General features: G+C 43.0%; 1 protein-coding gene across 11 annotated transcripts in view; it reads right to left on the bottom strand.

Moving 5' to 3' along the window:
• The window catches only part of INPP4B (inositol polyphosphate-4-phosphatase type II B), a 366,072-nt gene that overhangs the window by 84,161 nt on the left and 267,558 nt on the right, over positions 1-14,353 (bottom strand). The gene's annotated exons all lie outside the window — the stretch shown is intronic.

The following is a 14,353-nucleotide window of genomic DNA, read 5'->3' as shown; positions in this document are numbered from 1 at the left end:
CCAAGGGAAACCTCTCGAAAGCACAGAGTAAACCTGAAGCCTGTTAGACACACTGATCTCGGAGGTCCCGGAGCACCAGCGGCTGGCCCAACGCTAACAGCACGCGGGGCCTCGTTCCCCAGAGCCGTGTCCGCCTCGGCCGGGGGCCAGTCCCGGGTAGCACCCGGCGGGCGGGCGGGGGGCAGGCGCCGGAGCAGGGGCGCCTCGGGCTCGGCGGCGGGAAGCCACGGGCTTCTCTCCCAGAGGGACAGCCGCAGCCCAGGGCCCACGGTGGCCGTCACAGGCCATGGCCTACCCTCTGGGCCTCGCGCTTCAGCTCCTCTAACTTCAACTTTCACTCTTTGTACAAACCACCCGCACCCGCACACACTCACACACACACTCACACGCACACACGGCCACCGAACCAGCCCCTCCCGGGCCCAGGGCTTGGCGTGCACCCCCGGCCCCCCGGCCGGGGCCCCGGCTCTGGGCTCCCTCCAGTGACAGGGGAAGATGCAGGAGGATGAGTCTGGGTCTCTGTGGGTCGCTGGAAGCCCCCGAGCCCGACTCCAACAAGCAGGGCCCTTCCTCAGGGAAATGCGCAAGGCCTGGGGCTTGGCGAGGGCCTAGCCTGGGGTCAGTGGCCTGGGGTTAGGGGTCTGGGGGTCAGCGGCCTTGGCGTCATCAGTCTGGGTCAGGGGCCTGGGGTCAGCAGCCTGGGGTCGGTGGATTGGGGTCAATGTCCTGGGGTCAGCAGCCTGGGGTCGGCAGCCTGGGGGTCAGCAGCCTAGGGGTCAGCGGCCTGGGGGTCAGGGGCCTGGGGAGTCGCCCAAGGCCGCCACGCAGAGCCCACTAGCCAGCCCGCCTCTTGCTCCTGGGTCCCCCGAGGCCCCACTGCCACCGCCCGCAGGCCACCTGGAGCTCGGGCCCGAGGACGCTCAGGCTCCCCGAGAGGCGGCAGAAGCCGAGGGCCGCGGCTGCAGCAGCGCACAGAGCCTGCCTTCCCTCGGCACCGGCTTCTTTTCAGGCCTTTGGGCTTTGTGGCTCCTGTAAGGTAATGAGCTCCCCGCAAGCTCGCAGCCACCGCTCTCTGTGTTATCACGACTTTGAGACTCGGAAGGGAAGGAAGCTGAAGGTGTGCAGGCTGTTACTCTGCAGAGAGAGAAGAAGTGGGCCCAGCTTGTAGGGTTGGCTCGCGAAGCAGATGCTCCAGGGGAAGCTGAACCCCTCGGGCGGCCTCAAGACGGCGACGATCCAGCCCCTGAGATCTGGGCCGACGCGGCAACAGGGCCTCCGGTGCTGTCCACCACCCTCTAGGCTGGTGTGGCAGGCTTTGCCCTCTCTGCTCCGAGTCCTGGTTGCCTGATGGAGCTGCGTCCTCCGTCACCCGCACACAGCTGCCAGGGTCCCCTCCGAGGGCGGGCCCCGTCGTCCCGGCGCGATCCTGCAATGTGGATGTCATGACTTGGGGGTCAGTGAGGAGGCTTCCTCTCTGGGCAGTTCACAGCTGAAGTCCTTTGCAGGAGTATAATCCAGGTGGCCCACCTTGGTCACAGATCCTGGACACCTGCCCACACGGGGCCCCCCAGTATCTGCCCCCCCCAGCATGTAGGCTAATCAGGTAATAGATGAATAATCAAGGAAAGAAAAGTGCCCACTGAGGTCCGGCTGCCTAGTATGTTCCTCTCCGCTCAGAACGCCCTTGGAGCCCCCCTGGCCTTGCCCATCTTTAGCATCTCTTGGCTCTGGCCCAGGAATCGAAAAGTCGATCTGTATTATATTTAACACAGGCTAGCCTGTCTTCCTTTTATCATTTTCCCTCCCTTCTTCGCTGCCATTGTGAGAAACACAGTCATTTGTCAGGTCAGAGAGAACCTTTGGGAAGCGAGGTCCTATGGGTGACACAGACTTGTCGCCCATGGAGCCTGTTCTCAAGGGGTTTAAAATATAGAAGGGAAACTTAAGAGCTATAAGGCAATACCTACCTAAAGGAATACCTACCTAAACTTATCCTCCTAAAGGAATCGGATAAGTGCCACCAAAATCGGGACCACGACAAAACGAGCTTAGAAGGAATAAGAGTCTAGAGGCAACAGAGTTCATCTCCGCGGGGAAGATCGCAGTCATTCATGGTGTGTTGTGTATTAAATATCTGCACGCAGGCCCGTGTGGATGGGGTTCAGGGAGGCTGCATGGCCGGCAGGTAGTGAACACCCACAAAACAAAGCTTTGTAGGAACAGTCTGAGAGGGGTCCCTGGTTGGATGATGTCAAGTCCCACAGACAGATTCCATAAACTGAGCGAAGGGTGCCGTTGAGGAAGGGAGGAGGCGGGGGGCTGACATTGGGGTCGCACTTGGATAAGGCAGGAGCACAGTGGAAATAATGTTGAGCCTGAAGCTAAAGGGGGGAAAATAATAATAATAATAATAATAATAATAATAATAATAATAAAACGTAGTGGGCCGTCGTCATGGCAGGGAGAGGGAAAGAGGTGAGTAGGGGTAGGGAGGGAAGGAAGAAGGTACCGACTCTGCGTGAGCAGAGAGCCAAAAGATGAGAGGCAAGGTCAAATCCAGAAATAACGGGTATCTGGTAGGCCAAATGGAAACAGGGCTAATGGTGACCGTGCGGGGAGAGTCGTACAGACGGCAGGGTGAGCCTCGGAGAAGTCCTAAGGCCCCAGGGGTGCTCACGCAAAGGACAGACACGACTCTTAAGATGTGATCATCGGAGCGCCCACCGAGCTACGGTGCAGGGTAAGGGGCTGCTCTTGGCCCCTTGCGGCTGCGTTAGACATTGGGTACTGCTCAACTCCAAGCAGGCGGCTAGGAGCACAGAGGCAACCTTCTCTTGTGTCAAGGGAACCTTGTTTGTTTAAACCCTGCCAGCCCGAGAACACGGAGCCCTAAAACTTTCCGATCCCGCTCTTAGAGAGATAGCAAAGGAAACGCGTCAACCAGTGTTCCGGTTAAACTTCTCATTTTGTAGCACGAAGTTGAAAGCCTTCAGCAAATTCTGCTAAGACGGTTTCCAGGAACTAAATCCATTCATCCAACAAGCTCTGCGTTTGTTGTCGCACCTAAGTTTCGAATTGGGGGTTATGATGAGCCTGGGGGAGTCACCCATGCATATCCATTGGGCGTATTTTGTCTTTTGGCCTTAAAAAAAAAAAAAAAAAAAAAGCTGTGGCCTCAGGACTCTGGCCCACAAACGTGCGGGCATTTAAGGGCTGCGTGGGACAGAGATCACTGGGTGACCTGAACCCACCAATGCATCTGCATCCTTGAGCTCCTGTCACTTAAATTTTGTGCAGCCTCTAGGACTGAGAGGAGACAGGAGCGGATGTGGAGTGGACTCAAGCCTGGTTAGAGCACAGGCATCCAGAGAAGGGAAGTGAACAAGCCGAGTCCAGTTTTCTTTTTTTCTTTTTTTTTTTTGAGTTTCTAGCAAACCTCAAGGCCGCTGGGATATAGTGCCCCATTGTCTTCAATACTCTCCAAATGCAACAAAGCCTCACGTAAATGGATGTAAGTGCTAAGAAAGTAGGCAAGTCGACCAAATACCTCGTAAGCGGGACTATCGCTCAGGCCCTTCCATCCATATGCCTCAACGTTCCTACACGGGAGATATGCATCCTTTTTTTTTTTTTTTTTTCCGTTTTTCCTCTATCTCCGTTTCATTGTGGGTGTGAGCATCACCAGATTTATGATAAAGCCAAGCAATTTTTCAAGTGTAATTTATCAATACGTGGCAATTCTTAATTTCTGCCCTGAGGTACGATCCCAATAATAAACCCCGAAGAGATTTCTAAGGGATTGATTTTTGTAACGTTATCTCATAATATCCCTAATTAGTGTCTAATAAAAGTTAGCATTTTGTTAAAAGGGTGACAGCAAAAAAAAATGATCCGTGCAGAGTAAGATTAGTGATGCTTTCTCCTGGAAAGGACAGAAGCAGGGCAGCGCAGTGGTTAGGAGAGCAGGCTCCTGGCTCAGACCACCAGGCTGGGAGGAGGCCAGGCTGCGCCACTGGCCCGGGCCTGACAGCGCACAAGTCATTGGACTTTCTACTTCTTCATCCGTTAACTATGTTATGAGTGCAAAAATTAAATAATACAGGCAATATTTTTAAAAGTTTCCAGCACACACACAAAAAATAAAAATAAAAGTTTCCGGCACATATTAAGCAACCCCCCCCCCCCCATGTTAGCTTCTATCTTAAACAATTACTACAATAAGGAAGTGATTTTTCTATGTCATCCGATGTCTTGGACTTTCTACTTCTTCATCCGTTAACTATGTTACAAGTGTTCCAAGAATTAAATGATACAGGCAATATTTTTAAAAGTTTCCGGCACATATTAAGCAATCCCCCCCACCCCAATGTTAGCTTCTATCTTAATTACTACAATAAGGAAGTGATTTTTCTATGTCATCCGATGTCTGCCCACCTGGTAACATGGGTCGCTCACCTCCTCCTCCTCCTCCTGTCCTAGGGCCGAAGATGAGCTGTGCGACCTCCAGCTAAGACCAGCTCCTCTCTCCAGACACAAGGTCTCCTCTCCTCTCACCTCCTCCCAAGTATCACTCAAGCAATTCCCTCCCCTTCCTCCCACATTATGGGTATTTCCTTTGTTGCCGGCATTCCCGTTGGCACACAGACACGCCGCTACCCTCCCAGCTTTAGAAACAACCTGTCCTGACCCTCTTTCCCTCTACAGCTTCCACCCTATTCCTCTGCTTCCTTTCACGGTGACACTCCTCAGAAGCCTTGTCTACACCTGCTGTTTCTGGTGGTTCTTCTTCTTTCTCTGCCTCTTGACCACTCCACCTGGGTTTTGTCCCTCTTCACTCCAGGGAATTCTCGCCAACGTCACCAGTGACTTCTACACCGATAGATCCCACTTGAGCTTTCCGCAGCATTTGCCATGCCAGTCACTCCCCCTGGAACACTTCTCCCCACTTCTCCCCCAGTTCTCCTGGATTTCAGGGTATCATACTTCTCTGGTATCCTCTTCTCTTACTGGCCATTCCCTACCCAACTCTGCTGCTGCTTCTTCCATCCCTTTTGACCTACTAACATCGGGACATCCCCCGCTTGTAATCTGTGTGGTAACTTCTGCTTCTCTGAACAGCCAATCCTTCGTTGACGTTGTTCAGTTTCACAGTTTTTATTTTATTAGTACAGTTTCACGGTCCTATGTATATGTTGACAATTTCCAACTCAATCTTTTTATTAAGTTTTTAACTTTAATTCCGGTGTAGTTAACATACAGTATTATATTAGTTTCAGGTGCACGATGCAGTGATTTAATAATTCTCTACATTACCCAGTGCTCCTCGTGATAAATGTACTCTTTATCAAAATTTATCTCTTTAAACTAAACCTCTCTCTTGGATCCCAGAGTCTATGTCTAAATGCATACTTGATATTTCCGTGTAAACTTGGCATGTCCCAAATCAGCTTCTATTCACCACAAACCCTGTGCTACCCAGTATTCACCAACCAGGACATGACCACCCTATCTCTCCAGCAGCTCATGCCAAAAATGTTGACTCATTCTTAATTCTTCCTTTTTTTTTTTTTCTCATTCTTTCATCCAAACCATCAGAAAAGCCTGTTGGCACTACATTCAAAGTAGGGACAGAGTCCAAACGCTTTTCATCACCTCCATGGCCACCTTCTTCTCGGTAGTCCAAGCCACCATCACGTCTCACCTAGATAATTATGTTAACTTTCTAGCTGGTCTATACCTGCCTCTGCCTTTCCCATCTATCGTTTAATATCAATATAATAGCCTAGGTGTTAAAAATCTATGTCCTATTAGGTTAATCCTCTGCTCAAAACCCTCTGTTTGCTCTTATTTTTCTCTCGGGAAAAGCCAAAGTCAATACAAAGGTCCTACATGACCCTTTCTCCAAGTTACCTGTATAAATTCATCTTCTACTTCTCTTCTCTTTGCCTTCTCTATTCAAACCAACTTGGCATTTTTGCTGTTTACTGATCATGACGGGGGCGTTATTGTCTCAAGGCTTTAGCACTGTTTTCCGTGCCCAATATATCCTTCCCCCAGATGTCCACATGGCTTCCATCTTTTCCTCCTTTGTCTTTGTTCTAACATCAACCTCTCGATGAAGGCGATGAATTAAGGCTAATGAATTAAACTTCCATTCCCGCCCTCCAACAATATTCCAAAATCCTCCTACTTTGCTCTCTATATTTTTTTCACATTATTTGCTACCATTAATATACTGTGTAATTCCCTTTTTTCCTGTTTTAATGTCTTTCTGGTACAAGAATATGAACTTCAGGAAGGCAGGTATTTTGCCTGTTTTGTTCATTTTTGTATCGTTGGTGTCTAGAATAACGTTTGTCACATAGTAGGTCCTCAATTACAATATGTTGGATGACTGATAGAAAAAAAATCACTTTAAATAATGTGGTACTTTTTTTTTTATCATAAAACATCAGAACTGGAAGAGACCTTCAAAATTTTCAGATGAACTTTATTTTCCCATAAAGTAAGGTCCAGAGGATCTAAGTGATCCGTTAAAGGTAATACAGTCAAATAAGTAAATTGAGGACTTGCCAAGAATCTTGGCTCTGGGTCAAGTGTTGTTTTGTTACATCATAATTCACTACAAAATTTTCAAGGGAAGCCATAGTTTTCTGATAGGATACTTGAAAATTTCATAATGTACAATTATAATTGAAGTTCTAAGTTTATAATAAAAATATCTGTGGTGTCTTGTGATTATTTTTCACTTTTTTTAGAATAAAAGTGTACTTTAAAAGCCGTTTTTTTTTTTAACCTGTTGACTTACGAGTTTTTAAAAGCCTGATTCATTGATGTTTCTTTTCCAATGTAATTCTAAACCTCTATGTGTAGAAATTCATGACATTCAGGAATATTAATACTTAAGCGCTTTGATGAAAAGGATTCTTTGTTCTTGCATCTTTGCACTTTACCAAAGACATGCTTCATATCATAAAACCACTGAAATAATTGTCTAATGTGGAGTATAAGTTTTGATCATAGTATGTATGCATAAACATGCACTATGCTGAAGATACTCAATAATATCAAAAATAACTACCTAAGCATTTCTAGTCAGGTAGCAATTGTAGATAAGGTGACTAGACTTTCATTTCATCATACTGGCCTCTATTACTTGCCAAGAATTATGTTAGGTTCTGGAGATTCAAGAGCAAATCTCAAACACTTGGCATATTTCCTCACAGAGCCAAGTCTAGTAGAGGAGATAACATTTAAAACAGAATTACAATAAATCAGAACCTTAGAGGCTACAAAGTAGTGGCCCATGGGTCAGCCTTTTTGGCCCTCAAAGATATTTTATTTGGCCTTCCTCATAGCTTAACAATTTTAAAAAATCCATTATTGACCTTTAAAGAATTTGGATGTTTCATATAAAGATTCAGATTTGCTTGAAGAATCGGAAGATGGGGCAATTTTAGTTTCAAATCCCTTTGTGGGAAGGATTTGATAGAACTGGAGTGGCGACCCTCTTTTGAAGGGACAGATGTTGTCCTGGTGATACCTGGGGGGCCGCTGCACCTGAAACCCTTGCAGAAAGCATCACTACATAATTTGCAGAATTCGATGAAAAGTTAAAATGGGAGAGATCCTGTGCAAAAGGAGTAAACAACTTTTTTCCTTTCTTACTCGCTGGTATCTCTCAACCTGCCATGGTCGAGATTCCATTTACTCACTCGTGTCATACTCCCTTGAGCATACTGATGTACCCTTGCAGAGTCTCAGAGGTGCCCAGGCTGGCCCAGGCCATTTGGTAGGTGAGGATGAGGACAGAAAGAAGTCACTGGGCTGGGACAGGGATGGGGAAGCTGAGCAGGCCCCGGAGAACCAGGGAGGCAGAACCGTAAGCAAATCAAATCTCAAAGCTCCAGGCACAACCCCCCATTGCCCTATTGGACTCTATTTAAAACACACAGATGCAGTTTTTAGGATTGCACGATGGTGGTTACAGAGCATTACACCCAGGGCAGAGGGCCCTGCTGTGCGAGAGGCCCTGTAAACCTACACTGGTCCCGTGCTCGTAAAACCAGCTCCGGCCTGGGGGACCAGAGAAGTGCCCCAGGTGTTTGAAGTCTGGGCCTGCGGAGATAGAGATGGGCAAACCTTTGAAGGCTGAGTCGGGGAAAGTACTAACTGAGGTCTCAAAAGAGCCCGGCATGACTAGCTCATGACGGATGAGGGGAGATGAGGTGGAGGAAAATGGCAAAGCACCATGAAGAGGCAGGTCGAGGTCTGGGGCACTTAGGTCTTTGGAAGATCAGCAGAAAATGTAGCAAATAAGTGAAGTATTCGATGTGACTAGTATCTAAACAAAACGGCAAGTAATTCCATATGCAGACTGCTCTCGGGATCTAAGCATCACTCCCCGATAGTTGTTCTGAGGCCCCAGGTTCTTTTTGACAAATTCAGTCAGGAATCACTTTGCCTGCATTTGAATCCTTGCTCAGATACCTTCTCGTTCTGCGGCCTGAGAAGTATGGCTTAACGTCTGCATCTGTAAAATGGGGATAAAAACAGAACGTCTCCTACAAGCTTGCTGTGAGGAGGGAAGCGGGAATGGCAAGGCTTAGCAAGTGCTTGTCACAAAAATGTGAATGCAGCGAAGTTTGAGCGACGTGGTCTTCTTTCTTGATTCCCTTGGTATCCAAGTTGCATTTGATTTTTACCCCTCAGGGCTTCCCGCTCCTCAGCTGAGGGCAAGCTCTACGATCCAGGCTCTGTACTATGGATTTCACTAATTTCCTCTTATTCCCTCTGTTCTCCTTTTATTCAATTTCATCGACCTGTCTCCTAATGACTCACACATGTGTACTCCCTCTTCCAAGTCTTTATCTTGTATGTTCTGTCTTTGGAAAACCTCTGTATATCGTCTTTCAAATACAGCTTGCTCAGCCCCCAGACTGTCAGAGCAGAGTGATGACTACACGTGTTCCTAGATACAGTGCCCGGCACAGGGGAGATGCTCAACAAATACATGTTGAATGAATGAGAGGCTCTTCTTCTTTGTCTTCTAACATAAATTCAGTGTCTTCCATTAGCTTACTGCCATGAATTATTTTATGTATAATTGTGTTAATTAATTAATCCTTAATTATTTCAAATTTATTAGGCAGACCACTACTCCAGCCAACCTAAAATAACATATAGGAAAGAGATTTTTTTTTTTAAGTGATTTACTAGAATCTTAGATTTGTCCCTATTTGAAAGTTGGGGTACATTTTTCAGATGACTAATCTTTGGCATAGGAAGTCATTGATGATTGGTGATAAATGACTGAGAATTTCTTGGTAGTTACCAAACAATTGTGTTGACTGGAAGCAGCCGGATATAAAGTAAAAGGTGTGAGTGACTTCTCAGATCCCACCAGGAAATGTGAAATGCACCTTATAAGCTAAAAGAAAATTAGGAAGCAGGAAAGGACAGGAGTATCAGTAGGCAGGAAACTCTAACCAGTGGTGAGCAGACCAATTCTGTGATCCGCATGGATGTTTGCCTGCCTTGTACGAGGAAGCAGCGATCACACGAAATCAGGATGGGTTCCCTGAAAAAGTCCTATCAGAGGAACATCATCTCCTTTTTGGCAGGACTTACAGCTGGGCAGATTAGAAAAAAAATGTTCAGAGACAAGGACTATTTGGCCTTCCACAGGGCATTTCATAGTAACCTTGTGAAAAACAGAAATGCAAGCATGCAATAACATGGACGGGTGAATACATCACTTCTTGAACACACATCCCAAACAGTGGTGACTCACGAGTGTATTCCAATGCATACTTTTTTTTTTTTTAATTTAAATTTAAATTTTTTTATTTTTTATTTTTTTTAGTGATGTGCCTCAAGGACCTGCATTTATTTCTGCTTCCCCATCATTTTTATCTATTACTTGTGTGAATAAACAGAAAGCGTTTGCAAAATGTGAATAAAAGAAACTGGAGTAGGACACTGAGTTATGATGGATGAAAGAAACAGGTATTTATTTGAGTGCTCGGAAGTATAGTAGACCGCAGCCATGGGTTTACACATCAATCTCTTCAGTAGAACTGAGAGACCATGTCTTAATCTCCTTGTGTCCCTGATATTTCACAATGTCTAGCACATAATGGTACTTAAGTATTATTTGAATCTTGAAAGCCTGAATGGTAAGTCAAATAGCAGGATTTATGGGTACCAATGAAGTTAGTAACAAAAAAACACAGCTGTCAAAATAGCTAATGTGACCTTAGATATCATTAACAGAAAAATGGATTCTAAAAGTAGGAAAGTGGCATCCCTCTGTTACTCCGTGTTTGATGCTGTTCCTTTGAAAAATTACCAGAAAGTGTCAATTCTAAAAGGACATGATGGTTGCTTTCAGACTTGTTAGACCATAATGCGGAAAAAGGAAAGTAGATTTGTTCTGTTTGTTGCACAGAATTAGATCTGGGCCAGTGGGTAAAATTAAAGGAAACATATTTAGATCAACATCTGGAGCATGCCATTCTAGAAAATAAAAAATGGGTCTCTATCAGCGGAGATGTGTACCACAGGTTAGGCAAAAACTGGCACAGATACTATAGGGAGGCTTAACACAATTTAGGAGGTTTAACTACATAATCTTTAAGGGCACATTAAAATCTAAGATTCTAATATTCACTGATTTTACTTTGAATCTTGAATTTGTTATGAAATTAAAGGCATGTGGTCCCATGCATATAGTAGATGCTTATGAGTAAGTTTAAGTGCAGGAGAAGTAAAAAAAAATCTTGCTCATTAAGAAAACATATAAATATATGTAAGCCATGTAAGTTTGAAAATGTATTCCATTATTTGTGTTCAGAATAGCAGAGGATATTTTACTTCCATCAGCACTATTTATATTAGTTCTGAAAAGAGATTTATGAAGTAAGATATATCGTAAAATCCTGGATCTAAAACAAATAAAAAGCCTTAAAATCTACAGATTTAAAACTACTGAGTACATGGGAAAAGAAAAATGTGTGACTGGAAAGAAAATATCTGCACGTTATAAACATTAAAAAATGGAAAAGGTAGCAACAATTCAGAAGGCCATCTGTTTAACCGTGGCGTACATATATATGCCAGCAAAACAAACACGAGTGGCAGCTAAAATATAAAAATGAAAGATGGTGATGAAGAAAGAAAAACTGTAATAGGGTTAATTTACACTATGAGATCGCAAAATATAGCCCAATATAAAACATAAGAGTCAAAACCATATGAACAGAATAAAAATTCCAGAAATTGATTAAAGATATTTGTATAACATGGGGCACCTGCGTGGCTCGTTCAGTTAAGCATCTGACTCTTGATTTCGGCTCAGGTCCTGATCTCTCAGGGTCATGAGCCTGAGCCCCACGTAGGCCTGAAGCTCATGCTGAGCCTGGAGTCTGCTTAAGAGTCTCTCTCTCACTTTCCTGTCCCTCTTCCCCTACTCACTCGCTTGAGCTCTCTCCCTCAAAAAATAAAAAAATAAAAAATAAAGGTACAGACCTTAATATAGAAAGAAAAAAAACTGATACGAGAGAAATAATCACTAATAAATGATGTGGCAACAAATGTATAGCGGCATTCATGACATCATACATTTCAATAAATTCTGGATGACTCAGTCATTCACTGAATCAATTCATTTATTAATCGTAGAAAGAAAAGAATGGAATCGTTTTTCCACCGTAGCTATGAGCTGGGGATAAAACTGGGGCTACTGAAGAAATAGATTTTATTAAAAAAATAATATTTTGAAATATAATATTAAATCATATAATGTCACACGTCACTAATAACTAAATTACAAAAGAATTACACAAATATTACAATAAATCACATATTACAATATGATGGTTTTCACCCAACGTGGTATGAAGTCAGGGAAAATATTTAAGCTTGGGAAGCCTGTGGTTAAACGGGCGTTTGTAGAGACTGCTGGTAAAAGTATCGATTGCTAGAAGGAACCACCAAATGGCTCCTACCCACTGCAATGCTGGTTTCTGCGTGACATTCTCTAACAGAAGACACCAGAGTTCCCCGGACAACGCAGGGCTGGGGCAAGGGAAATAAAAGATGAACTCAGAATACCTCATGGTGACAGAGGGGAGGGAGGTGAGTAAAGACAGTAAGGGAGTAGATAAGGGAGAAAACAAGGGGGTCACCAGCCTGTGCCCGGGGAAACGGGGTGGAGGGCCGCTGAAACCAACCTGAAGGAGCTCCCAACGGCTGACTCCAGAACAGTGTGAGCCCAGGTGAGCATCACAGTAATATTATGAGATCATACACTAGAGAACAAGTATTCATGAGTCCATACTGGTAGAAATAGATAATTGTATGAATGAGTATGTGCGAGAGAAGGGATATCTCTTCTTTATAAAATAATTCCACGTCTAGCAATCTAACTTAAGGGAAAATATCGGAGATGCAGTTGAAGACTTCAATGTTCAAAGATGCCTTCTGTGTTAACTGCGGCTAAATTATAATAATTATGTTTCTAAAATAGTGGTTTCTCTTTTGACGAATTAGTTTACAGTTATTATAATCCCATTTCCAGAAGTGTTTCTCAGGAAACATCCATAATACAAGGATATGCATGATATCAAGAAGCACATCTGTATTGACAGTGTGTTCTCCAGTCTGGTTACTCTGCGTATGCATGTGTCAACACGGGGAATGTTAAAAATATTTATGTCTGATTGAAAGAAAAAAAAATAAAAATCATACATAATCCTATTTGGTTCTCCTTGCAAACTTTCTGAATTATTATTTTTTCTAATAAAATGTAAAACTACAGGTAAATTGGGGTACCATATAATTAGTGCATGCATATCTCAAATAGCTTCATCTGAAATAGTTTGGGGAATAGTGTAGGCAAATACATGACTTTCTATTATTTGTTTGTTTTATTTTAGCTAAAAAAAAAAACCCAATATTAATTTCTTACTGCTTTATGTGACAAAAGTCAGAGTAGAAACTGAAAATGCTTTTTTCCCCAACTTTAAGAAGACCATGATAAACTTAAGAAGTATTTTATTAATATATTATTATGTACTAAAAGTAAATTATTAATAAATAATTAATTGAGCTAATCAATCTCCAACTATGCAGTAGCATCCATGATCTATTTGAAGTATACCTGAGCTCAGATTCATCTGTAAAACATCTATTTGCATATGTTAAGCATCTTATGTACCAATGTCCTCTCCAAAACATGCACTCTACATACAATTGTTTAACATGTAAAGTGTTAACAGAAGTTTTAACTTTGAAATTATTTGACAATACGGCATTAAATCATTATTAGACTGACGCATATGTTTTTTTTAATAAATTTATTTTTTATTTGTGTTCAATTTGCCTGATGTATATGTCTTATTTTACCCACTGAAAGTGAGTTATCTCCTGAAAATGTTTAAAACATAAAAAAAGAGTGGATAAAATAAATGTGGACCGTCAATTGAAAATAAAATCACTTGGAGGGCACTATGCTGTAATTTGACTTTAATCATCCACAAAGCCAATCAGGTTGTGAATTCTACATTGACAGCAGCTTCTATGTGGTTTTAGAGGATATTTAAACAAGGCTACATCCAAAGGAAAGTGATTCATCCACTCTTCCCAAATATTTACCAACCAAATATATTTTTTTTTTTTACTTTTTAAAATGTAATTTTGATGCTGCAGATACAATCTTATGATGAAATACAAGATATAGGTAAAACATATGATTTCAAATATTCTGGAACTCTGTTCTCGTGAATGAGAAGTTTCAGGGAACATCAAAACAAATGTGGCAAAATACAGTACCCCTCATCTTATTTCTGCTAAAAAAGTATTATGCCTTGAAAACCCATCAGTGGACAGAACAAGCCACTAGAATGGATTTTGCTTCCTTACCTCATTTTCCAGAGCTCAGCATAGCGTCTGGCTTGCAGCTGATCATCAATAAGTGTTCAATTAAAGAAAATTGAAGTATACTACGTCTTTGTGACGTAAGTTATGACAAGCTTTCATTCTGATTCATGTAAAAGTTATGGAGCTGACACAGAACCTGACATTAGATCCATTAACTAACAAAACTGATACTATTAAAGAAAAGAAGATCCCTGTGTATATTCAGACCAAGTAGGTATAAACATACAGAATATTATTATAACCTTTCCCATGTGAATGTATCACAGAAGATGAGGACCACTTACACTAAGAAAACTTTAGAAAGTCATAGTTTCCAAACATGATTTAGAAACAGTCCTACTGTTAATCAAGTGATGAAAGATTGATGTTTCAACATAATTAAACTCTTGATGAAAATGTGAGAAATGAAAAA

This window comes from Canis lupus, chromosome 19 (assembly GCF_011100685.1).
Source record: "Canis lupus familiaris isolate Mischka breed German Shepherd chromosome 19, alternate assembly UU_Cfam_GSD_1.0, whole genome shotgun sequence".
Classification (NCBI taxonomy): domain Eukaryota; kingdom Metazoa; phylum Chordata; class Mammalia; order Carnivora; family Canidae; genus Canis; species Canis lupus.
The sequence above is the reverse complement of the archived record's forward strand: the minus strand, read 5'-3'. Positions and strand labels throughout refer to the sequence as shown.